Here is a 27101-nt window from a genome sequence, read left to right on the forward strand (position 1 = left end):
GAAACTGAAATATTTCAACCAGACTCTTTTGACAACTTACATTCTCAGGACTCATTTCCTCATTTGTAGAAAACAGAATAATATTTACTTCATCTAAGATATTCTATGTGAAAGTATTTCAATAGCGTCTGGGACACATTTTTCCAATGCGTGTCACTTACGTTCCTTCACATGACTCATAACCTGGTTCTGATACCAATCAAAAACAAACAGAAAAGCTTTCAGCATTGTTCAGGGCCATAATAACATTTCTGGAATACAGGTGTAGACTCTCAAGGGACCACTTTGAAGGAAAATATTCATTTGCGTGTGTAAGTTCTCACAACACTTTTTTCATAGTCATCACTCAGGTTGATGGCATTCCAGAAACCTTGTTTGTAGACACTGGACTGACTAGCGTTTGGTATTCGTGGCATCCAAAGGGAAGGTTTTGAGAGGTCAAACCTTCCTACTGCTTCTGATTCCTATTCCCCTGAAAGAGTTTAAGAATGGGGAGGGTTAAGGACCTACCAAAATTAGGAATGCATTTCCTTCCTGGAAGGAGCTTTCAGTGTTTTGAAATGGATATAGGTGGTGACCAAGACCGAGAGAACAGACAGTCCCGTGTTTCCACATATGATTTACGTGCTAAGGAATTAGGACCCGGATCCTGACTGCTGGCCAACGCCTTCTGAAGGTGGGAGTCTGCTGCTGGCCAGATCCAGGATCCCACGAAGCAGTGCCAGCCTCAGAGCCTGCCTGTGCGTCCCCGTGATCTCCACGGGAAGACTACTTCTAATCCGTCTACTCACTTAGAACTCTTCTAACGCCGAGAAGCACCGTTTCCTCCCTTCTCCAATAGGGCCATGACACCGCAAGCATGCACGCCCTACCAACAAGAAGACACCTCCCAGGGAACTTGACAACCCATCTTCTCTTTCCTTATGACGCTGCTTTGTAGAAAAGGACACACAAATCACTGGAGTACCTCGCTCAGGTAACTTCCTCTATAGCATGAAGGAAAGAAGAACAATATCATAAAGGTTTCCTGTGGCTTGCTCGTGAAAGGAGGTTTGTAGTGCAAAACTGCTGGGAACACGCACACTTACGGGGAATTTAGAAGTTGAAGTCACTATGGACTCTTCTGATTTAAATGACCCTCACGTATGGTGTTCGTAAGTGACACGGTCCAATTGCTTTTCTATGTGAGACGGTTCTATGATTTATGTGTGCAGCTTCCTGACATTCTAATTTTTTTTTTCTAGAACAAGCTATATGAAAGATACACCACAGGGATTATCTCCTCATTGACATGGGCCCCGGTATTGTTCGGGAGAGAGTTACTTATTTAGCCTGTGTTTCTTTTATTATCCTAGATTTATTCAGGGATTTGACTGCTTCTTGAATCAAATATGATACTTAATATTTTGATTTTATCAATATCTCTTCTTGGTTTTTACAGTGTTTTGAGCTTGGTTTCGCCTCATGTGACACTGATGTCATCATTCTTGCCTTTTTTTTTTTGTTTTTGCGGTACGCGGGCCTCTCACTGTTGCGGCCTCTCCCGTTGCGGAGCACAGGCTCCGGACGCGCAGGCTCAGCAGCCACGGCTCACGGGCCCAGCCGCTCCGCGGCATGTGGGATCCTCCCGGACCGGGGCACGAACCCGTGTCCCCTGCATCGGCAGGCAGACTCTCAACCACTGCGCCACCAGGGAAGCCCCATTCTTGCTTTTGATGTTTGCCTTTGGCTGATGAGACCTGGCCCAGGCCATTCTATTTAACCTTCCTTCCTCAGTTAGTTTTAGACGTGACCATTGCACAGAAGGAACACTGCTTAGTATGTTAACCTAATCTGACTGCCTTTGCCTTTTGATCAGCAAATCAATCAAATAGCACTCTAGTCACTTATTATGACAGCTGATATATTTGCTTTTATTCCTCTCATTTTATATTTAATAAATGTGTGCATTTTTATTGAGGCACAATTTACACACAGTAAAACACCCACATTGTGAGTGTGATGTTTAGTAACTTTTTAGACAGGCACCTGCTCAAGCAACTACCACTCAGATCGAGGTATAGAGAACAGTTCAGCGATCACGAAACGGTGTCGCGCCCCTTCCCAGCCAACAATCCCGTCTCCCAGGTAACCACTATTGTGAATCGCACTCCGGAATTCAGTTGCGCATGCTCTAGAATCTGATGGAAAAGTTTCTCATACGCTCTGTCTTCATTTTGGTCTTTCTTCACGCAGCATATTTTTGGCATTCGTCAGTGTTGTTCCAGGTATGGTTTGTTTGTGCCTCTTTTTTCCTAAGTAGTATTCCATGGTATGATTATATGGACGTTTATTCATTCTCCAGATGATGGGTGTCTTGGTTGTTTTTATTTCTGCTTATTATGAATTAAGTTTCTCTATATCTTCTTATTAACACTTTTTGTGAAGAAATGCATTCATTTATTTTGTGTATACAGCTAGGAGTGGAATTACCAGATCACTCACTGGGCATCTATGTAATTATATCAGAGACCGTGAAGTAATCTTCCAAAGTATCATTTTACAATCCTACCAGCAAAATATGAGAGTTCTAGTTACTCTGTATCCTTGCCAATACTTCATATTGTCATTTTAAAAAACTTTTTACGTGTCCTGCTGTGTATGTCCCGGTATCTCCTTGTGATTTTAACTTTAGTAAGCACCAGCTGGTCATGATACATCCTTTTTAATATATCACTGAATTCAATATGTTGTTGTTTTATTAGGATGTTTATACCTATATTCATGATTCATTGCCATAATTCATTTTGTCATGCAACGTGCTTGTCAAATTTTGGTATCAAGTGTCAGTTGGTGTCATAAAGCTGAGAAGAAATCCTTTCTCTATTTTCTGAGAGAATGTGTGTATGATTGTATCGTTAATTAACTTAGTGCACTAGTGATAATTCTGAACTGTTAAAGTGTGGGCTTTTTGTTTTTATTAAGGGTTTTTAAAAAATTAATTTTACAGATACAATAATATTCAGTTTCTTTTCTCCGCGTTCCCTGAAGTTCAATAACTTGTGTTTTCCTTCTAGAGTTTTCTCCATACCATCTAAGATGTAAATGTTATTAGCATAACATATGCTAATAAATAACATTCCTTTAACACCTACAGAACCTCTGGTGATGTCTTCCGCATGTTTCTGGTATTTGTCTTACTTGTGTGAGTGTGTATGCGTTCATGCATGTGTGTGAGTGTTGTGATTTCCACATATATGGATGTTTTTTAATGTATCTTTATGTTATTGACTTCTACATGAACTGCATCTGTGAAACTGGTTCTGGGAAATTCACAGCTTTTCTCTTTAAATTTTGTCTGTTCTCCATTGTCTCCATTCTTTCCTTCTGGAAAGAATGTCACATTTTCTTTTTCAATATCCTGAATCTCTTAACTTGCGTTTTATATTTTCCCTTGCCCTTTCTCTCTGAGACACATTCTAGGGGAATTTCCCTAAATAACTGTGATGGTTAATTTTATGTGTGTCAATTTACCAGCTAAGGGATGCCCAGAGAGCTGGTACAATATTATTTCTGGGTGTGAAGGTGCTTCTAGGAGAGATTAGCATTTGAATCAAAAGCATGATCCGTCCTCACCTCTGGGGTGGGGCAACTACCACTCAGATCAAGGTATAGAGAACAGTTCAATGATCACCAGACGGTGTCGTGCCCCTTCCCAGCCAACATCATCCAATTCCTTCAGGGCCCAAAAGAACAAAGGGCAGAGGAAGGGCAAATTTGCACTCTGAGCTGACACTTTGGTCCTCTCCTGCTCTCAGACGTCAGGGCCCTGGCGTTTGGACTGAGCTACACCACGGGCTTTCCCGGGTCTCCAGCTTGCAGACGGCAGATCCTAGGCTAGGACCTCTCAGCCTCCATAACTGCATAAGCCCATCCCTCACAATAAATCTCTTTCTATCCATCTATATATAGCCTACAGGTTCTGTTTCTCCGGAGGACCCCAGCTCATGCGTTACCTTTTCCAGCGAACTGATTTTTCAGTTAAGTCTTCTATTCATATTCAGCCTGTCAATGGAGCTTTTTTTAATTTTAGCAATCATGGTTTACATTTCTAGTTCTTTTTCAAAATTTCCAAATGTTTATCTTCATTCCTAATAACCTCTAGTTACATCCGTATTTTTGTGAACTGATTCTCATTTCAACATCTTACAACCATCTGTCCTATATTCCGTGTCTAAAGCTTCTAAAATCTATAACGAAATCTGCTCTTTGCACTATTTCTTAACTCCCAGTATAGGGGTTTTCCTTCAGGTCCACCCAAAAATCTCCAACTGTGAGCTCACTGTTGATCTGAGTCATTATTAGTCCTGAAGGCCTAAGCTGAGATATGCTTTTGTTTCTACTGGTAGCCAGAGGGTACCACACACCTGTAAGCTTTCGGTGCCCTCCGTAGGGACTGGGCTAAGGGTGGGGTCAGAGGTTAGGCTTCCCCACCTCTTCTGTGTCCTAAGGTTTACTGCTTCCATGGCATACGTCCTTAGGAAAGCTTTGTCTCTACCACAGCTTCTTCATCAGTCCTCAGCGCCCTGACTCTGGACACAGCTCAGGCTTGTTTCCTCTTGGTAGGATGTAGTCCGTAAAAAATTCCACGGCCACTTGTGAGGCCAGGTATGTTTTTTCCCATTGTCTTTCTACCATTTAATTTTCAGTCTATAATGCAATATACATATATATTACATATTAATAATGTTAAATATATCATTAAATAATATATTATGTATAAATATTAATATATAATTTAATATATAATTATATTATAGATAATATATTATAAATAAATGCATAATACATTCACATATGTTATAAATATTAAAATATGTGTATTATATACTTATATATAATAATGTATTATATACGTATAAAAATATATTTACTTCCTTATCTTGTATTGCTTTTCATGCACTTGTTACTATTTTCTTAGAGGCCAAACCCCTCAATAAATTTTCTTTTTCAATTCACAGAAACAAGGGTAATGCTATGTAACACCACAACAAAAAAGTATGTGTTTTAAAACAAAATGTTTGAACTTGTGGTTAGTTTTTAATTCTAAAATTTATACTTTATGAAATATTTATAAACATTCAAAGGTACTGGTGTCAACTTTACTCATTCTATTAGGACAAATCTTGTTAATGGGTTGGCTGAAGGGATTAAATAATGAAATTATACATTAGGGTAAAAGTTAAAAAGAAAAGGAAAAGTTTTATCTTTGAAATGAAAACCTGGTTCGTTGAAAAGATAAACAAAATTGATAAACCTTTAGCAAGACTCATCAAGAAAAAAAGGGAGAGGGACCAAATCAATAAAATTAGAAATGAAAAAGGAGAAGTTACAACTAATACCACAGAAATACAAAGGACCATAAGAGACTGCTACAAGCAACTATATGCCAATAAAATGGACAACCTAGAAGAAATGGGCAAATTCTTAGAAAGGTACAATCTCGCAAGACTGAACCAGGAAGAAATGGAAAATATGAACAGACCAATTACAAGTACTGAAATCGAATCTGTGATTAGAAAACTCCCAGCAAACAAAAGCCCAGGACAAGATGGCTTCACAGGCGAATTCTATTAAACATTTAGAGAAGAGTTAACACCTATCCTTCGGAAACTGTTCCAAAAATTGCAGAGGAAGCAACACTTCCAAACTCATTCCATGAGGCCACCAACACCCTGATACCAAAACCAAAGATATCACAAAAAAGAAAATAACAGGCCAATATCACTGATAAACATAAAAACAAAAATCCTAGCAAACCAAATCCAACAATACATTAAAGGGATCAGACTTCCCTGGTGGTACAGTGGTTAAGAATCTGCCTGCCAATACAAGGGACAGGGGTTCGAGCCCTGGTCTGGGAAGATCCCACATGCCGCGGAGCAACTAAGTCCGTGTGCCACAACTACAGAGCCTGCACTCTAGAGCCCACAAGCCACAACTACTGAGCCCACGTGCCACAACTACTGAAGCCCACGCACCACAACGAAGAGTAGCTCCCACTTGTCACAACTAGAGAAAGCCCGCACACAACAATGAAGACCCAACGCAGCCAAAAATAAATTAATTACTTTTTTAAAAAATGCAAGGGCTTTTCAATATCTGCAAATCAATCAGTGTGGTACACCGCACTAACAAATTGGAGAATAAAAACTATATGATCATCTCAGTAGGTGCAGAAAAAGCTTTTGATAAAATTCAACATCCATTTATGATAAAAACTCTCCAGAAAGCGGGCATGGAGGGAACCTAACTCAACATAATAAAGGCCATATATGACAAACCCACAGCTAACATCAAACTCAACTGTGAAAAGCTAAAAGCATTTCCTCCAAGATTAGGAACAAGGCAAGGATGTCCACTCTCACCATTTTTGTTCAACATAGTTCTGGAAGTCCTAGCCATGGCAATCAGAGAAGAAAAAGAATTAAAAGGGATCCATATTGGAAAAGAAGACCTAAAACTGTCCTGTTTACAAATGAGATGATGGCATACATAGAAAATCCTAAAGACACTACCAGAAAACTACTAGAGCTCATCAATGAATCTGGTAAAGTTGCAGGATACAAAATTAATACACAGAAATCTGTTGCATTTCTATACACGAACAATGAAAGATCAGAAAGTGAAATTAAGCAAACAATCCCATTTACCATCACATGCATAAGAATAAAATACCTAGGAATAAACCTACGCAAGAGACAAAGACCTGTACTCTGAGAACTATAATTTGCTGATGAGAGAAGTCAAAGGTGACACAAACAGATGTAAAGATACACCATGCTCTTGGACTGGAAGAATCAATACTGTCAAAATGACTATACTACAGGCAATCTACAGATTCAATGCAATCCCTATCAAGTTACCAATGGCGTTTTTTCACAGAACCAGAACAAAAGTTTTTTTTAATTTGTATGGAAACACAAAAGACCTTGAATAGCCAAAGCAATCTTGAGAAAGAAAAACGGAGTAGGAGCAATCAGGCTCCCTGACTTCACACTACTCTACAAAGCTACAGTAATCAAAACAGTATGGTATGGGCACAGAAACAGAAATATAGATCAATGGAACAGAAAAAAAAGCCCAGAAATAAACCCACACACCTAGTTCAATTAATCTGTGACAAAAAAGGCAAGAATATACAATGGAGAAAATATACAGTCTCTTCAAAAAGTGGTGCTGGGAAAACTGGACAGCTACATGTAAAAGAATGAAATTAGAACATTCTCTAACACCATACACAAAAAATAAACTCAAAGTGGATTAAAGACCTAAATGTAAGACCAGATACTATTAAACTCCAAGAGGAAAACACAGGCAGGACACTCTTTGACATGAATTGCGACAATATCTTTTTGGATCCGTCTCCTAGAGTAATGAAAATAAAAACAAAAATAAACAAACGGGACCTAATGAAACTTAAAAGCTTTTGCACAGCAAAGGAAACCATAAACAAAAAGACAACCTACAGAATGGGAGAAAATATTTGCAAACGATGCAACTGACAAGGGATTAATCTCCAAAATATACTAACAGCTCATGCAGCTCAGTATCCAAAAAAAAACAAACAACTCAATCAAATAGTGGGCAGAATATCTAAATAGACATTTCTCCAAAGAAGACATACAGATGGCCAAAAGGCACATGAAAAGATGCTCAACGTCACTAATTATTAGGAAATGCAAACCAAAACTACAATGAGGTATCACCTCACACCAGTCAGAATGTCCATCATCAAAAAGTCTAAAATAATAAATGCTGGAGAGGGTGTGGAGAAAAGGGAACCCTCCTACATTGCTGGTGGGAATGTAAATTGGTGCAGCATCTATGGAGAACGGTATGAACATACCTTAAAAACTAAAAATAGAGCTACCATATGATCCAGCAATCCCACTCCTGGGCATATATATGGAGAAAGCCATACTTCGAAGAGATACATGCACCCCAGTGTTCACTGCAGCACTATTTACAATAGCCAAGACATGGAAACACCCTAAATGTCCATCTAAAGAGGAATGGATAAAGAAGATGTGGTATATAGATACAATGGAATATTACTCGGTCATAAAAAAGAATGAAATAACGCCATTTGTAGCAACATGGATGGACCTAGAGATTATCATACTAAGTGAAGTAAGTCAGAGAAAAACAAATATTGTATAATATCACTTATATGTGGAATCTAAAAAAAATGATACAAATGAACTTATTTACAAAACAGAAACAGACTCACAGAGACAGAAAACAAACTTATGGTTACCAAAGCAGAACAACGGGGGCGAGGGATAACCTAGGAATTTGGGAGTAATACATACACATTATTATATATAAAATAGGTAAACAACAAGGACCTACTGTACAGCACAGGGAATGCTACTCAATATTTTATAATTACCTATATGGGAAAATTATCTGGAAAAGAATATATGTGTGTGTGTATATAAACATATGTATACATGTATCATATGCATATATATACACACACACACACATATATATAACTGAATCACTTTGCTGTGCACGTGAAGCTAACACAACTTTGTAAATCTACTTCAATTAAAAAAATAAAGAATAAAAGTAAAATAAAATGTTTGAACTTGTGATTAATTTTTAATTCTAAAATTTAGACTTCTTGAAATATTTATAAACATTCAAAGGTATTGGTGTGAACTTTATCCATTCTGTTAGGACAAACCTGGTTGATGGGTTGATTTTATTTTCCAGGAAATATAAGGTTGTGGAATTTATCATTCAAGAAGACTTTTGGATAATTATAGAAAGTGATGACCCAGATTTGATTTCTATGTAAGAAAATCAAATCTGGGTCATCTGTTTCCATATCATGCTCATTATCTTCATACCATTACCTTTTATTAAAACTCAAGTACTAGCTTTCAAATGAAAATGGTACACTGACAATATCGAACTAAGGGGAGCAACTCAATGGAATAGACAGCTTCTTAATCTTTAAATTATCTGAATTCAATTTTTGGTATATGTTTTTAGGCAAAAATAAGACCTGTAAAAATTTCCCATGAGGGGCTTCTATGGTGGCGCAGTGGTTGAGAGTCCGCCTGCCGATGCAGGGGACGCGGGTTCGTGCCCCGGTCCGGGAGGATCCCACATGCCGCGGAGCGGCTGGGCCCGTGAGCCATGGCCGCTGAACCTGCGCGTCCGGAGCATGTGCTCCGCGACAGGAGAGGCCACAGCGGTGAGAGGCCCATGTACCGCAAAAACAAAAAAAAAAAAAAAAAAATTTACCATGAAACAAAACAGTGATAAGTTGTGAAAGTACAGTCCTTTTATTGATCATAACTTTCTTCTTAAAAATTTCAACTGCCGTTGTCCAAGGAGCAAACACTGAAATGTTCTGTCATTCAATTTCAGGTTGTGACGTGACAACCATACAACCTACTGTATGGCTCCTGCTCACGTGTTCTTTGTAGCTGGGCTAAAAGCTCATCTATCTACTTTCTTCATGTTTGTTTTTTTTTTGCGGTAGGTACGCGGGCCTCTCACTGTTGCGGCCTCTCCCGTTGCGGAGCGCATGCTCCGGACGCGCAGGCTCGGCGGCCATGGCTCACGGGCCCAGCCGCCCCGCGGTATATGGGATCCTCCCGGACCGGGGCACGAACCCGCGTGCCCTGCATCGGCAGGCGGACTCCCAACCACCGCGCCGCCAGGGAAGCCCTCTTCATGCTGTTTTGAGATCATCTCTCTCACTTATAGAGAGACTTCCTAAGATTTTCAACATTCATATGCTTTTGCTCCTATCCTCAGCAATTCGCTTGTGCATGTTGTCTGAACATTTTCAGGCCACGGTTTCAATACTAGTGTCTTTGTGGAGGCATACACACTAAGCAGCTCACCAAGAAAGCATCTGGCAGCCTGGCCATCTTCACATTTGTGAAAATATACTAAGATTTTTTTATATGAGGTTATGGATTTTCCAGATTGAACGTCTACATCTTTCCTCCAACACATTTCCAACCACTGTTCTCTTATTTCCAGGAGTCCAAGGGGATACATCGGCGAGAACCTCCCCAACACCACCCCCGTATACACAGGAACATTAAACTCTTTGTGGCTGTTCCAGTTAGAATCACACCATCAGCAAAGCTTCGTAAAGTGTCTGATTTATTCCAGCTAACACACTCCTAACCTTCACCCCACATTACTCAGAAGAATACAGCCCAGACCTGCATCTCTGCCCGCCCATCACCTACTCCAACCTGACTTCAGGCTCCATTTCTGGGCCGATGAAGGGTCTTCCTGGTTCCATTGGTGTCTTCCCCTTCACTGAATTTAAGAAGTAGAATAAAATTTGTTGCACCATTGTGTGCTGTTCACATTTACTAGGTAGCTCGACATTTTTTAAAGTGCTATTAATATTTTATTCCCCCAACCATGGTATCTCACCATTTCACATCCTCTCTCATACTCATAAGACATTTAGATTTTGGTCAAGCAGACGAATGCAAAATTGTATCTCATCTTAGTTTTAATTTGCATTTTATCCATTAATAGTGAGAATGGGCATCTCTTCTTTTATTTATTAGCAATTTGTGTTTCTTCTTCTACGAAATGCTTTCTCAATTATCTTATTTTCTCTGTTTTGTTTGAATTTTCCTTATTAATTTCTAGAAGTTACTTATCCATTTTGAAGAATCATCTTTTGCAGACAATACGTGTTGCAAATACCTCCTCTCAGCTTGTGGCTTTTCTCTTTTGTGGTATCACCTTTTAAATTGGGTCATACATTATACATGATAAAATTCACTTAAGTACAGTGTTCAAAGAATTTTGACGAATGTCTCCAACCAGATAACCACTTCTATGTAATGTGATGATTGGTATGTTGAGGGTAAGGCTACTATCTTGCTCTCTGATGTCCATCGGTCCATCTATTCCTATTCCCTTTTCCTCTTTATTTTCATTTTATCTTATTTTTTTGATTCCCTCTACCTCTTTTGTAGGATATTAGCTATAACTTTTTCATTTTAGTAGTTGCTGTAGGATTCACATTATGCATCATTAACTTATTATATCCTACCTTTAATGACACGATACCACTGCACACTTAGTATAGGAACCTTAAAATAGCTTACTTCAATTTCCTATCCTGGAGTTCACGCTGCTGTTGTTATGCATTTTACTTTTACAGGGGTTAAAAACCTCACAATGCATTCCTATTATTTTAGTTACAACAGTCAACTATATTTTAAATACATTTAAATAATGAAAAATATTATATATTTACGTGCACAATTACTATCCCCAGTGCTTTCATTCCTTTCTGTAGACGCATACATTTTTCCTGATAATTGACATCTTGGGCCTAAACCCACACTATTGTTTGCAATGTCTTTTTGTGTTTTTCTCCTCTTTTTCTTCCCTCCTTGATCATTCATTGTGTTTTATTTATATTATTTTAGTGGCTTCTTTATGGGACTTACCTGCATGTTTACCTGCATGTTTATCTTAATAAAGCCTGGCGCTAACGACTATCTTCATTTTCTTTGCTCCTGAACAGTTCTAATCTCATACACTTTTATCTTTCAAGATAATTAAAATTTAATCAACTCAAGAGTACAGTAGAAAGAATACTGGCTATAAAATAAGACAGTCCTGATTTTTAATCTTAGTTTCATCTTTTCTTGGCTAGAAACTTTGGTAAATAACTTATCTTCCTTGAGACTTGGTCTTCTGATATATAAAACTGAGATAAAATGTTTAATTACATAATTGAAGGAACACGATTAAAAGGCACATGGTAGGTTCTCATAAGTTCTAGTGACGTTCCCCTTCCTACAAAATTTAATGAGGCAGATTTTAATAAGGGAATCATATCCACCTGATTTGAAATACTCCAGCTAACACTGAAGCACATTTCTACCAACTCATGATACAATGTGAACCTAGCGTCATGCTTACACAGAGAAGGAAATGTAAAAACAATGCCTCACTGAATTAAAGAATGAACGAATATACTAGACTCGAGCACGGAAGTGACAGAGTAAACACCAGTAACCGACCATACTTCAAAACTAGAGACAGAATCATGGAAAGTAGTCTATGTTCATCTTGTTTGTTGAATTACCACATTGGACAAGTCCTTTACTTTGATGAGTGTCAGTTTCTTAATCTATACAAATGCAGATATTAGATTATAACATATTCAATGTGGATTTGCACATTTTTAGGATTTTCTGATTTGACAATTTGGGAAAGTAAACTGTATGTCTCTTTGTGAATGAAACCATAAACATGTCTAACATTTCAATTAGTAACATAATCCCACAAAGATACTTTTACAAATACAGTTACAACCAAGGGAATATTTTAGATGAATAAAATTACCCCATGTGTTTGGTTTCTTTTTAACATCTTTACTGGAGTATAATTGCTTTACATTGTTTAGTGTCTGCTGTATACCAAAGTGAATCAGCTATATGTATACATGTATCCCCATATTCCCTCCCTCGTGCGTCTCCCTCCCACCCTCCCTATCCCACCCCTCTAGGTGGTCACAAAGCACCAAGCTGATCTCCCTGTGCTATGCGGCTGCTTCCCACTAGCCATCCATTTTACATTTGGTAGTGTATATATGTCAATACCACTTTCTCACTTTGTCCCCTCCCCGTGTCTGCAAGACCATACTCTACATCTGCGTCTTTATTCCTACCCTGCCCCTAGGTTCTTCAGAACTTTTTTTTTTTTTTAGATTCCATATATATGTGTTAGCATATGGTATTTGTTTTCCTCTTTCTGACTTACTTCACTCTGTATGACAGACTCTAGGTCCATCCACCTCACTACAAATAACTCAATTTCGTTTCTTTTTATGGCTGAGTAATATTCCATTGTATATATGTGCCACATCTTCTTTATCCATTCATCTGTTGATGGGCACCTAGGTTGCTTCCATGTCCTGGCTAGTGTAAACAGTGCTGCAATGAACATCGTGGTACATGACTCTTTTTGAATTTCGGTTTTCTCAGGGTATATGCCCAGTAGTGGGATTGCTGGGTCGTATGGTAGTTCTATTTTTAGTTCTTTCAGGAACATCCATACTGTTCTCCATAGTGGCTGTATCAATTTACATTCCCACCAGCAGTGCAAGAGTGTTCCCTTTTCTCCACACCCTCTCCAGCATTTACTGTTTATACATTTTTTGATGATGGCCATTCTGACCAGTATGAGATGATATCTCATTGTAGTTTTGATTTGCATTTCTCTAATGATTAATGATGTTGAGCATCCCTTCATGTGGTTGTTGGCAGTCTGTATATCTTCTTCGGAGAAATGTCTATTTAGGTCTTCTGACCATTTTTGGATTGCATTGTTTGTTTTTTGATATTGAGTTGCATGAGCTGCTTGTATATTTTGGAGAGTAATTCTTTGTCAGTTGCTTTGTTTGCAAATATTTCCTCCCATTCTGAGGGTTGTCTTTTCGTCTTGTTTATGCTTTCTTTTGCTGTGCAAAACCTTTTAAGTTTCATTAGGTCCCATTTGTTTATTTTTGGTTTTATTTCCATTTCTCTAGGAGATGGGTCAAAAAAGATATTGCTGTGATTTATGTCAGAGAGTGTTCTGCCTATGTTTTTCTCTAAGAGTTTGATGGTGTCCGGCCTTACATTTAGGTCTTTAATCCATTTTGAGTTTATTTCTGTGTATGGTGTTAGGGAGTGTTCTAATTTCATTCTCTTACATGTAGCTGTCCAGTTTTCCCAGCACCACTTATTGAAGAGGCTGTCTTTTCTCCACTGTATATTCTTGCCTCCTTTATCAAAGATAAGGTGACCATATGTGCCTGGGTTTATCTCTGGGCTTTCTATCCTGTTCCATTGACCTATATTTCTGCTTTTCTGCCAACACCACACTTTCTTGATTACAGTAGCTTTGTAGTATAGTCTAAAGTCAGGGAGCCTGATTCCTCCAGCTCTGTTTTTCTTTCTCAAGATTGCTTTGGCTATTCGGGGTCTTTTGTGTTTCCATAGAAATTGTGAAATTTTTGGTTCTAGTTCTGTGAAAAATGCCATTGGTAGTTTGACAGGGATTGCACTGAATCTATAGATTGCATTAGGTAGTATAGTCATTTTCACAGTGTTGATTCTTCCAATCCAAGAACATGATATATCTCTCCATCGGTTTGTATCATCTTTAATTTCTTTCATCAGTGTCTTCTAGTTCTCTGCATACAGGTCTTTTATCCCCTTAGGTTTACCCATGTGTTTTAAAGACTTTTTTCAGTTGAAATAGCTAGCTTCTTGCTCAAAAGCAGTAAGGACCCTACTTACTGTCCTCTGATCTCTCAGAGAAAAGTGTTTTATTAATCTGTGTTAAAATTGTGCTTTTCATCCTGTAGACGCTACACTTTGATGCGTTTTTGCTATTCCTCTTCAGAATGCCAGTACATAAAGCCCTTTTATGACAGTGCACTAGGCTGTGCTGTTATTAATTGCTTTTTCCACGTTAGGTTTAGATGGTGTAAGACATTATTGACTTTCTTTCTAATGAGGAGTTGAATCTCATTACTGTCCTGACTCACGGTTATTCCTTTAAATTAGCAATAATGAATCAAAGTGTGTTGCCATCAGTTGACTGAATCCCTAAAGAATATGACACACTTTTTACAACAAAGTAAAATCACTTTATCTAGTGCTGCTTTTTCAAAGAAATGCAATACTGTTTGAACATCCCTTTATTGTAGAAACTAAATGTGCCAATTTCCTCTACTCCTGCTTGCTCTTGTCATATCAAGAGGAATATATTAATAATGTGCTTGAAGTAATCTAATATTTACCAGCATTTCTTTGTGTTACTAAACTAAGTGAACATATGTTTGTTTTATGCTTTATTTCATGGCATAGTGATTAACAATTTTTATATCACTGAATAAATAAATGAATATGAAGTGCTAATCATCAGTGTTCAGTTTTGCATAGAAAACTAATTTTATTTTTATGCCTGAGACCATTCCTTTTCACACAGGTCCCTAACTCATAAGAAACAGATTTTTCATATTTTGAATTCTGTGCTTTAATACTATGATTGTCATCCAGCATAATATCACTTGCTATCACCCCTTCCATCTCGAATGTTCCCTGTATTGTTACCCCTTCCTTCACATCTGAGCAAAATTCCCAGCCCTTCTCCACATCAGTACAAAACCTCTCTTTCCCTCCTCTCCTGTCCTTCAATCTTGCCTGGAATTTTGCCCCATTTACAACCCGACTTCCCTTCATCCACAGTTTCTACTCTTCCCTCGCTCACTTCCCTCCAAATTTGAAGATATGCTCAACTTTTCTGCATTCAAAGAAACCCACCTCAACTCCTTTTTCTTAAATTTGTACACTCACTCTTCTTCCCTTCGAGGAAAAAAAAAGAATACTGTGAAATAATATTCTAGCATCAATAACGCCTCCTCTTTTCCGTCTCAACTAGTTTTAAAGCTTTTTGCAATACAGATTCCTCCTCTACTGTAGAACTGAAGTTGTTTTTGGAGTTAGCTTCACCAAATAATTTTTTTTTAACCATTTTTAACCTGATTGGTTTTGCAGCATTTGAAACCATAGACTGTACTTCCTGATTTCTGTTATTCTCTGCTTCCCCAGCTCCCTCCCTCCCTCCCTCTCTCTCTCTCTTTCTGTGCTTGCACTTTCTAAAGCTATCCAGCTGGATCCTCTGTCTTCTGCCCCCACATGCCCCTCAGTGCTGACATTTATTCAGGGTTTATAATCTGTTCTCATGCTTTCACTCTGAACCCTTGGCAGTATCACCTACCAGCATAGCTACAACTACATCTCCAGCCCAGTAACTTCCTCTTTTAAGCCTCATATTTTCCTTCCAGATTTCTCTTTCCAACTGCCTCCTGGGCATGTCCATATGTATGTGCCCCAGATGACTGAGATGCATTTTATTGGAGAGAGAATTCATATTCAAAAAATGTCCAAACATACTACTCTTCCCAGTGCACGCCTTGATTATGAACACCACTAAACACCGCCAGCCCCCAGAGAGATGAAAGCTAACAGCGCTGTGACTTCCCTCCTTTAACTTCTAACCAACCACGCGTCAGTCTGTCCAGAGCTCTCGTCTTACTTCACATCCACGCTAACAGCACCCTCTCAGGTCTCCATCACTGTTCTCTTGAAATATCCCTTATTTACGTGTGTGTTCATCCACAAGTATTCTCTGAGAGCCGAGAAGGTGCCCCATATTAGTGCAGACTCTGGGTAAGGAAGCGCTTTAGCAGGTAAGAAAGAGGAGGTGGTAAAGACACGGAAATAAACAATTATGAGCACCGGTACCAATGCCTGATGGGGATGCCTGGAGGGCACTACTGTGCACGTGTGGATGTCTGTGTACCTAAACTCTACCCAGGGGAGGTGAGATTTATTTCAGTGGGGATTTGAACGTTAGCATAGACAAGTACACAGGGGAAACTGCAGGTCATTCAGAATGACCAGAACACCTGGCTACGTGCAGTGTGACCCAGGTGGAAATTTAGAGGTTGGCAGGGACAGAATTACGAAAGGTCTTTTCCAACTGTGCTGAAGAAGTTAGATTTTATCTCAGTGTCAATGAGGTGCCACTGAAAGAACTGAAGTAAGGGTTTTATGCAATCGATTTCTTCGGGCTGCTCACCCCAGCGGTTGACTGGAGCATGGTTTGGTATGGAGGTAGTTTAAAGATACAGGAAGGTGTCATTTGAAGTTTGTTGCAATAATCAAAACTAAAAAGCAGCAGCGGTATGAATGAAGAGCTGGCTTAGAGAATAAGGAGGATGAATCTTTTAGGACTTGGAATGTGATTAAGCATCAATTCATTCAATGTAAGTGGTAAGACAGAAGGTGTAGGCAAGATTTGGGACTTGACCCATCACGTGGACGGTGGAGCTTTTAATTGAGGAGAAGGATGTGGAAGAAGGCACGGATATAAGGGAAATATAAACAATGAAACTGAATTCTGAGAATCTTTAACTTCAGGGATCCTTGGTAGAAACAGTCTAACAGTTTCTAGGTTATAAGGATGAGGAAATCAGAGAGTTTCAGAGTGACAGAGTTAGAAATTTGTGGGTTTTCAGTCATTGGTGCGTATGTACTACTGGGAATGATGGAGATTCGGGAGAAAGTTTCCATTACTGAGAAAATGTGGAATATTTTTCAGAGCCTTAAGCGTAAAGATGTAGCTGAGAATGCCACTCTGCTCTGTAAGAAAGTACAACAGAACTTTGTAAGGAAGTACATCCTGAAAAGAAAATTGAGATGGAAGAGACCAAAGAGGAAGAAGGGAAAAAAAATGTCATGACAGAAAATGAGGGTGGGGTCATGGGAAGAGGTACCTGGGAAGAGTCAGACAAGATGGAGCCTGGACATCCTTCCCCTTGGACCAGATCTGGCCACTTCCAGTATCTCCATTGGAATCATCTCAATCACTCTCTGACTCAAGTCAATGTAAACACAATCCCACTGAGATCCTCTTCCTGAAGCACAGGGCTCTGCATTTCATCCCCTCACGCTAACCATGATATGGTTCTCATCAAGTTACCGAGATGGACTGAAACTTGAATTCGACATCCAAAGCTTCTCACTACTTGGCCCCAACCAATTGGTGTCTCTTCCAAAAAGCAATCAAGGAAGAATCTCTCTAGTTTGAATCCCTCTCTCCCTTTCTTCAGCCTCTGCATCCCTGCCCGTGGGACTCTGTAACAGCAAAAACAATTTTATTATCCACTTCGTTCTGGGTGCACTTATTTGTGCCACTCCCTGTCTCGCTGGAAATCTGAAAGGGTTACTTTAGCGCACTTCTGCCCTTAGTTAGTGGGGGAATTACTGTTAATTTTATTAAGTCCTAATGGCAACTGTTTTAAACACTGATTTCCATCTCACATTTAGAATTACAGTTTTCAAGAGTCAAAGCACCTTAGAGATCCTTTAGCTCCAACAGCTCATTTTCCAGACAAAACCAAGGCCAAAAGTTACTTGCTCCAAGACATGAAGCAATCGGTGTCAAAGCAGACAGAAACACCAGTTCTTGTGGTACAAAGTGGAAACGAAAATTATTTCAGCTCACATGATTAATGGGACTTTGGCACAATCCGTACTGAAAGATCTCGTATAAAATGTCATAAATTGGAGAGCAGCTTATGAAAGCATCCTGACCAGAAATGTACTGAGAGTTGTTTGTTCTGCAAAATAAAATGAGTTACTTATACATATAAAGTTGGTTATGATTAACTCTCACACTATACCTTACAGGTTAGGAAAGTTTATGTTTTAATTTTTATTAATTTTTAAAATATTACGGCTTTTATTTTATTTATATAAACTTTTATTTATAGTTACATTTATAAAGTTCTTGGTTTTGCCTGGCATCTTAAAAACATTGCTTTTTATCATTTTAGGTTTTCAACTGACAAAGGTCAACTAGGTCTGCCCAACACTGATGAAACACTTAGTCCAAAAACTGGAGAATTTGCCTTCAAAACCAGGTATTTCTACCAAAGTAGAAAAAAGGATACTGTTGTTGGATTAAATGACAATTTTATTTTAAAATATCACAGCCCCTCAGAAAGCATCACTATAGCTTGAAAAATCACATTCACTCACAGCTCACATTCTTGATCCCTGAAGTGACATTTCGTAACTCCAATATATGGCATGCTTCTCTGAGTCAGCCGTTTTCTCTTGGATGCCCTTTAAGGCAGCATTCCTAAATGTTAAAACGATGTATGACTTCTTATTAATTTTACCAGCCAATACCTCTATCAAAAGGAACATTTCCCTTTCTTAAAAAGAAATACTTAGTTTTAATTTACACAGTTAGAAATGGTAGGTGCTTGAAGTTCTAAATCATGCGGTTCTATCACCTGAACGAGCCAGTTAGAAGTAACCTTGCGAGGAAGAAAACGTAGTATTTTAACGGGCATTTAATTTCTTGGGCCTACTGTCACTTTAGATTCGGCAAAACAGCAAATGAGTTCCTGTTCTTAATCCCCTCCCCCTCCACCGCTGGCAGTCTTCTGCTGCACTAACGTTGACGATCTCTAGACAGAAATTTCGTGCAAGCTGTCTGTAACCTATTAGTTCTGGAGCTCAGCATCTATACTTCACTGCCTACTTATAACAGAGAAGAAGGTAATTATCGAGTTGACAGGAAAAATAAAATTTGACCCAAATTAAGAAAGCCACTGCTTTGTTTGACAGAGACGCCCCGACTGGTATATAAATTGCATCGAGAGATAAGTTACACGTGGAGGTGGAACAACGGTATCAGGCTGAACCTCCGTCTGCTGCTGGTTAGGTGGGTCAGTTATGACACTGTGCTAAAAAGGTCAAGTGCAGGTTAAAAGCCCAGGTGAGCATCTAACTTTGCTCTGATCCACGGCCAGAAAAGGCACCTTCAATTTCAGCTGTTTCAGAATCCTCCTTTTAGGGACAACAATATACAAACACAGCAAGTATTTACGTATGTACTCATAACATATGTCATTGGCGAAGCATATATGTGAATTTATGGTATGAATTTAGGTAACTGGGAGAAAAACGGTAAATTATCCCATTACAAATGACACTCTCTCCCATATGAGCGCCATCTGAAGGGGACCCTTCCACAGGGTCTATGATGGGCTGCCGACAGGGCAGGCGTGTATTTAACGTTCCATCTTTCCATAACCAGTTTCCTTCATTTTCTTAAGAATGTGTCAGCATGGCTCTCTGTTACGTAAGTCATGCAGACCGGCCTTTAACTGTTAACAGAAAACACTCCCAACTATTTTCTTACCACTGGCTGCCATCATGCTTTCTGCAGCCAGATTTTCACCAAAACTAGGTTATCAATTTTCATATTCATGGAGAATCGCTGGAAGGTTATGCAAGCTGTACTTTAGAAGGTCACCCTTGGTTCCTGCCTTTAGAAACAGGATTCGACAATACAGCTTCCGTTACCTTTAGCTCAAGCTCGGGTTTATTATCCTAACTTTCCTTTCTTTTACTCTGATTACATCTACTTCCCCTAGCCTTTTAATGTTTCTGTAAGTTACCACTAATTGTTTTACAGTGAGGTAAGCCAAGGAAACCTAATTGAATGAGTTAAAACCAATAAGAAAAGTAACTGCAGACACAGTGTCCTCTGGGAACTAGTAAGATTTGTTTATCCATCCTTCTCTTTCCTCCTTCTACATCTCTGAAATCAGAGGGAGAGTGTGAATACTTGTTTTGTAAAATGCATTGCAATACCCTGGAAAGAACCTTCTGACTGTATTGAAATTGAGAGTGGAAAAACTAGGCAGAGAACAATGGCAATGTTCTCATTTTCAGCTTCCTTGCCTCTTAGAGGATCTCAACGCAACTCTGAATGCCAGGAAATAATTTATCCCACTGCTAGATGTATCCATTTTGACAACAATATAATTTAGTCCAGTTCACATTACTGAATCCAGGAAAAACAAACAAACAAACAAAACTGTCCCTAAAAGAACTCCTGATTGAGGAGGTTGACCTGACAGGAAGAAAGTAATTACTCGTTTTAATACTAGTTCCAAACACACTGGCTATTTCAGTTGGATGGTGAAGAAAACCTTCCAGGGGCTGCCCGATAGAAATTTCTACAGTGATGGACATGTTCTACAACTGTACTTTCCAAGAAGGAATCACATTTTGAAATGTGCCTAGTGCAACTGAGGAACTGATTTTTAAATTTTATTTTGTCTTAAATAATGCAAACGTAGTCCCTGGTGACTGGTGGCTACCATACCGGACGTGTAACACAGCTGCAGACTGTGGACGGATACACACTGGCTCGTCTCCATTCCATCATCTCACTGTGTAGGTTTGCTGTCCATCCCTGTTATCTCTTCTAATTATTTAGTAGTTAACTGCATGAATAAAATTCTCCAGTTCTACGCTTTTAATGCCTAAAGGCACTGTACCCACAAAACTAAAATTTGTCAGGATTACCTAGTGTCCCAAAAGAAAATTTAGGACTGATACCCTAAAGGTTCTCTAAACTAACTGATGTAATTTAAGCTCTAAATTATACCCTATCACAGTTATCTCTTTAATTCACATAGATTGTTGAAAACAGGAGATATCTGAGGATTGTGCCTATCAGTTTACAGATATAAAATTATATAAATAAATAAAATAACTCCAATCCTACAAATCTCTATAACGGCTGCTTAATATGAAGCCATTCCCCTCAGGCTTGGTAGAATATGCTAGTAAAGTGTATTACAAGTTAAGGACATACTGGTTTTGATCATTTGATGTATTTTTTAACTGAGTAAGAAGCAAGTGATGGTGATTCTAATGTGAGTGCTGGTGGCATTTCTGTTGTTGACACTCAGGATTTCCTTGTATAATCTCTAAATTATCCATCTATTCACACTCCATGATCTAATATATGATTGTCTTTTCAAGACAGATGGGGACAATGTGAGACAAATAATCCTGTCTATTTCTCTTTTGAGAAATAAAAGCAGTATATTTATCCTAGTATGTATGATCAAGCAAATACTGCAAAGGATTTTTAATTTAATCGTTTTTTTCTCTTCCCAACAGATCTGAAAAGATAGACTCTCCCTTTTAAATTAGTAAAACAGCAACATGCACATGCATGGCCTCGACAGTCAAATCCTTACATAAAAGTATTAAGATAAAGACAAACGTGAACAATTCCAATGTCAAGTCTATTCATCATATGGAAATGGTGGGCTAATTTAATATCAAATACTCATACGAATTCTGTTTCTTTAAAAAAGGACACAAGTCAAAGAGTTCTTATTCCTTCCTATTTCCTTTGTTACCTTGGGCCTGCTTGAGCTACTAGGGGAAAAATCAAGCAATAGCCTCTTAGTGAAAGATTAATAGGTGCGTGTGCATTTTTAGCAGGGTGCTCTGTCAATTAAAAATCAACCCGAGACTTCCCTAAGTGTCTGTGCCATGTGAAGCAGGATACTTCTGGGCCACCCTTTCAGTCTGCGGTTGTGCTAGGATTTTGATGATTTTTCTCCCGTTTCCAAGGAGTCTCCAGTGAATTGGATTGAGTTTTACTTCTGGGTTCCCATGGTTAAAGGCTAATTTGACTGACAACTGTTTGCAGAGAGCCTGCCGAACGCCCAGGAATTTGGCATTAAGGACCGAGAAACAACAGACAGCCTCTCTCCACAAGGAGACGCATGGATGCATGCAGTAACGACAGTGCGAGGCAACGTGTGACGTAGGGCACCTAAGACGATGGTGTTCTAACGGAAGTACGGAGCCCGAGAACAGAGGAGGGACGGGGAAAACGTGCAGAAATGCCTCCTCGTGACGTGGCTGTGAGTCCTCCCTGCCTACCTGACTGCCTCATTCCCTGGAGGCTCTCCCCCCTGAGAAGAGGTTTCCTCTTGGAAGTCACCATTTATTTTTCAAAATTAAGTGCTATGAGTGGAAAAATACACAAAATTTAAGAAAATACAAAACACACAAAACACTAACTTTAAAACGAGAGAGGCTGACAGTCATAAACATTAGACTGGACATTGATATAAATTCATGAGAAGGAAAGAGTCCTCTCTAACAATGACAGACTCCGGGGCTACCCATTTTTCTTGGGATTTCATTAGGTCTGACTTGACTACTGAGTACAGACGTATGTGGTGGGTGTCCGTGGGTCACAGCAGCCCCGGTGCCCTGAGGCCCTGGGTCACATCTTCCTGCCACTCCTTCCATGTAAAATATATTGCCTCCCTGTAGAGTTCCATATTTATATGATTCTTTTTTTGTGCCTAAATCAGAGGTTATCCAAGACAGATCAAACCTTACTCATTGCTTCCTCCATCGTGCACCTCCTGGACTCTTGGTGAGTTTCTCATTAGTCTCACAGAGTCCAAACGTCTTCCACTGGCAGAAAGATCACGTCTGGTCTGGCCACCCCTTTCGTCTGCATGCTTGTCGGTCGTGAAGCCCTCTCACTTCAGCCCCTTTCTGCTCCAAAAAGCTGAGAAGGGCAATAACTCTTCCCTCTCACCGTGTCAGCCAAACACGTGTCAGCAGGCGGGCATCTGCTTACCCTCCTGTCCCCAGCTAAACCCTACGACTCCGGGCAGTCTTTCCCGCCCACCAGCAGGTGGGTCCCCCAGTTTTGTGTTGACATGACCCTGTGTACCTTTCTGTCATAGCATTTTTCACACTGTTCAATTAAACATAGAGCTGAATGGTAACACGAGTTGTACCTGTTTTGCCAAACTCACCGTAGGTTCCATAAAAGTGGACACGTTTCTTGCACATGTTTTTCATTATTTCAAACCCTCAAGCAGCATGACTGCTGCAGAGAAGGTGTTCAGGGTATTTTTCTAACTGAATATTAATATGTATAATATCAGTTGACATAAATAAATATTTATGAATAAAAGTTTATAATATCAATTGATGGCAACTCCAATCCTTCACACTGAGTGAATTTTCAGACTTAAATTTAAATGTCCCTCAGATGAGTGCAAATCCAACATACAGTTCTTCTGGAAGGGAACCAGTAACTCCGATGGAATGGGACCAGTATTCAACTTGATGTTTTTCTGCACCCGATAGGTAATATCAACAGTAAGAAGTGAAAACATGCCTCCTCCAAGTGCCACGCAGAACTTTAGAACCTTTACTAAGTAGGTACATTATCAACAAGTTCAGGAAATGTTTGTCTTAATTCATTTGTGATCAAGATTTAAGACTAAAATTATACCAGATTACTGGAATGTAAATTGGTGCAGCCACTACGGGAAACAGTATGGAGGTTCCTCAAAAAACTAAAAAAAGAACTACCATATGATTCAGGGATCCCACACCTGGGCATATACCCAGAAAAAACTATAATTCGAAATGATACACGCACCCCTATGTTCACAGCAGCACTATTCACAATAGCCAATACATGGAAGCAACCTAAATGTCCATCAACAGAGGAATGGATAAAGAAAATGTGATACATATATACAATGGAATATTACTCAGCCATAAAAAAGAATGAAATAATGTCATTTGGAGCAACATGGATGGACCTAGAGATGATCATACTAAGTGAAGCAAGTCAAAGAAAGACAAATATCATATAATATCACTTCTATGTGGAATCTAAAATATGACACAAATGAACTTATGTACAAAACAGAAACAGACTCACAGACATAGAGAACAGACTTGTGGTTGCCAAGGGGGAGGGGAGTGGGGTAGGGAAGGACTGGGAGTTGGGATTAGCAGATGCAAACTACTATATATAGGATGGATAGACAACAAGGTCCTACTGTAGAGCACAGGGAACTATATTCAATATCCTGTGATAAACCACAATGAAAAAGACTATGAAAAAAAAATATATATATACATATATATAAAATGAGTGACTTTGCTGTACAGCAGAAATTAACACATTGTAAACTGTAAATCAACTACACTTCAATAAGACTAAAAAATAAATAAAATTATACCAGATTACCATAAGGCACCCTCAGCTGTTCTATGTGACACAAAAGAAAATAATCTTAAAAATAACTTCACTGGGGCTTCCCTGGTGGCGCAGTGGTTAAGAATCCACCTGCCAATGCAGGGGACACGGGTTCGAGCCCCGGTCCAGGAAGATCCCACATGCCGCAGAGCAACTAAGCCTGTGCGCCACAACTACTCTAGCCTGCGCACTAGAGCCCACGAGCCACAATTACTAAGCCCACATGCCACAACTACTGAAGCCTGTGCACCTAGAGCCTGTGCTCTGCAACAACAGAAGCCACTGCAGTGAGAAGCCCACGCACCGCAACAAAGAGTAGCCTCGGCTCCCTGCAACTAGAGAAAGCCCACGTACAGCAACGAAGACCCAACACAGCCAAAAATTAAATAAATTAAAAAAAATAATTTCACTTTACAGAAATACAGATGGAACATTATATACACAAAATTGTTTTGGCATTTGCCTTTCAATCACTGATTTCCTTTCAATTCAATGTGTTAAAATACACACTGAGATATATTAGCACTACTGAATACACATAACAATCATGTGAGAAACTTGCCCACGGCATGCCCTAGACTAATAAAATACAAGTCCCTGGCAGAAGTGACACAGGCACCAGTATTTTAAAACTTCTCAGGTAAGTCCCGTGTACAGCCAGGTTAAGAAGCCCTGGGCTGGATCAATACCTCTCGAAATGTAAGGTGCACACAGGTCACCAGGGCAAGTGGATAAAATACTGATCCTAATTTCAGGGTGAAATCTGAGATTCTGTATCTTAACAAGCTCTAGGTGGTGCGTGGAATACACTGAGTCGCACGGGGCCAGATGACCCTACATGGGGCGAGACATCCTCATTCTAGAATATGCAGGGGTATGTAGAATTGAGTTCTCAATTATTTTGGGGTCTTCATACTTTATGACCAACCTACTTTAACAAAGTGTTCCATTTGCTTCCACTGAAAAAGAGGACTACTGTGAAACCATAAGATGCAGTGTAAGAGGGCATAACGCAAACGTGGGGAGCCACGTGGTAGGCCAGGCCCCGTGATCCCCCCTTCCTGCTGTGTATGCCCTTGTATTGTATCGCCCTCTCCCGGTCAGGTGTGGGCTTCACCAAGTCCACTCTAACTCGGTGACGCATGTGGCAAAGGTGACGGGAGCTCCCTGATGTGACGAGGCTACAAACACTGTGACTTCCGCCTTGCCAGTAGATGCTCTGTGCTCTGTTCTAGGACTGTAGGCTGACAAAGCAAGCTGCCATGCAGGAGAAGCTCACGGGGCTTAGCCAACATCCAGCTGAGAACGGAAGCTTGCAGCCCAACAACCTGGGAGGGATTGAAGCCTGCCAACAACCAGGAAACTGGCTCCACTAACGAGGCAGAAACCAAAGTGTGCGGGGCACACCACCCGTCATCTGGAAATGAACGTACTATGTCCTGTCTGTGTACCAAAAGGGAATGCCCTTCAATACCATTAACGGGTTCGACTCTATTTTATTTCTCAAAACTGCTACAAGATGTAAAGTTGCTTCTGTTCTTTTTCAACTGCTACTGTGGCATCTGAAATTACAGGGTGAAGAAAATTTTCTGTTTATTAAGACAGAAATTTTAAAAACATTGATGCTGTAATTATTCATTTAAATGCCTACTGTATACATGTTTTTTGAGTTTTAACTACCTGACCCCCACCCCAACTGCGATCCCTCTTTTATTTTTCCTTTATTCACAGTACTCTCCCGACTCCTAACTGTAGCTGGGTTGATACCCAACCTGTGACTATAAAGGACGCACACCCACTTAGTCACCAAGATGGTGGTAACTGAATGGAAGCTTCCATCTGGATTCATTACTTAATCTTTAGCCAGCAGGTGCTTTTCTCCATAAACTTTCTTTCCCACTCACAAGAAACTCAAACCGCATGGTGATATCAAAACTGTTGTGTGCCCAGCTCTTCTCAGATGATCTGCTGCCATGTTTTCAGCTTTGCCTATGTTCTTGCTTCATCTGAGAAGTATTGGGATTTATCTCCCTTGTAAAAGGTAAGGAAATAAAATGGATTAAAAAAAAAAGAGTATAAACCATGCGTTGCATATGTCAGAGTCCTCCAGGGGAGCTGTAAGCCCAGGTGCACATTCAGGAATGGATAGGAAAACCAACATATACTCAATTTATTCTCAGCTTAATTTTATAATCTGAGGTGTAAATTATATAACATTCAGGTTATAAAGTATCTTTCAAAGGTTGTATTTTAAACATTGTTTATTTAGAGATACTGTTATCTCTCTTACAATGTATGCCAGTAATTCTGAGCACTCTGAACATCTTTTATGAGACATCTGTCATATCCAATGGTTCACTCTTGAGTGATGCTTTGAAATGTTTAGGACCAAACTGAGAGATCACACACAAACATATGTCAGTAATCTTTAACTGTTGAGAGTTCAAGTGATTTTGAAACCATGAATATTGTGTAATATTATCCATTGTAACTGAGCTATATACGAGGGAGAGGCATCATGCCCAAGAATTTCTTAGCTCATATGCTCTTCTATCCACACAGATGCCTGTTTGGTTGTG

General features: G+C 39.4%; 2 long non-coding RNA genes across 3 annotated transcripts; both read left to right on the forward strand.

Annotated features, from left to right (window-relative positions):
* The first annotated feature begins 4533 nt into the window (after window positions 1-4533).
* Window positions 4534-18479, forward strand: LOC132419024 (uncharacterized). Its single transcript, XR_009518067.1, has 3 exons — window positions 4534-4647; window positions 10051-10162; window positions 18449-18479. It is a non-coding gene; the product is annotated as an uncharacterized lncRNA (long non-coding RNA).
* Window positions 18480-18494: 15 nt separating this feature from the next.
* Window positions 18495-26044, forward strand: LOC132419023 (uncharacterized). Of its 2 annotated transcripts, none has more exons than XR_009518066.1 (3): window positions 18495-18535; window positions 22147-22363; window positions 25758-26044. It is a non-coding gene; the product is annotated as an uncharacterized lncRNA (long non-coding RNA). The 2 variants fall into 2 exon arrangements; XR_009518065.1 differs by lacking the exon at window positions 18495-18535 and adding an exon at window positions 19248-19347.
* Window positions 26045-27101: the final 1057 nt, after the last annotated feature.

Source organism: Delphinus delphis, chromosome X (genome assembly GCF_949987515.2).
Source record: "Delphinus delphis chromosome X, mDelDel1.2, whole genome shotgun sequence".
NCBI lineage: Eukaryota > Metazoa > Chordata > Mammalia > Artiodactyla > Delphinidae > Delphinus > Delphinus delphis.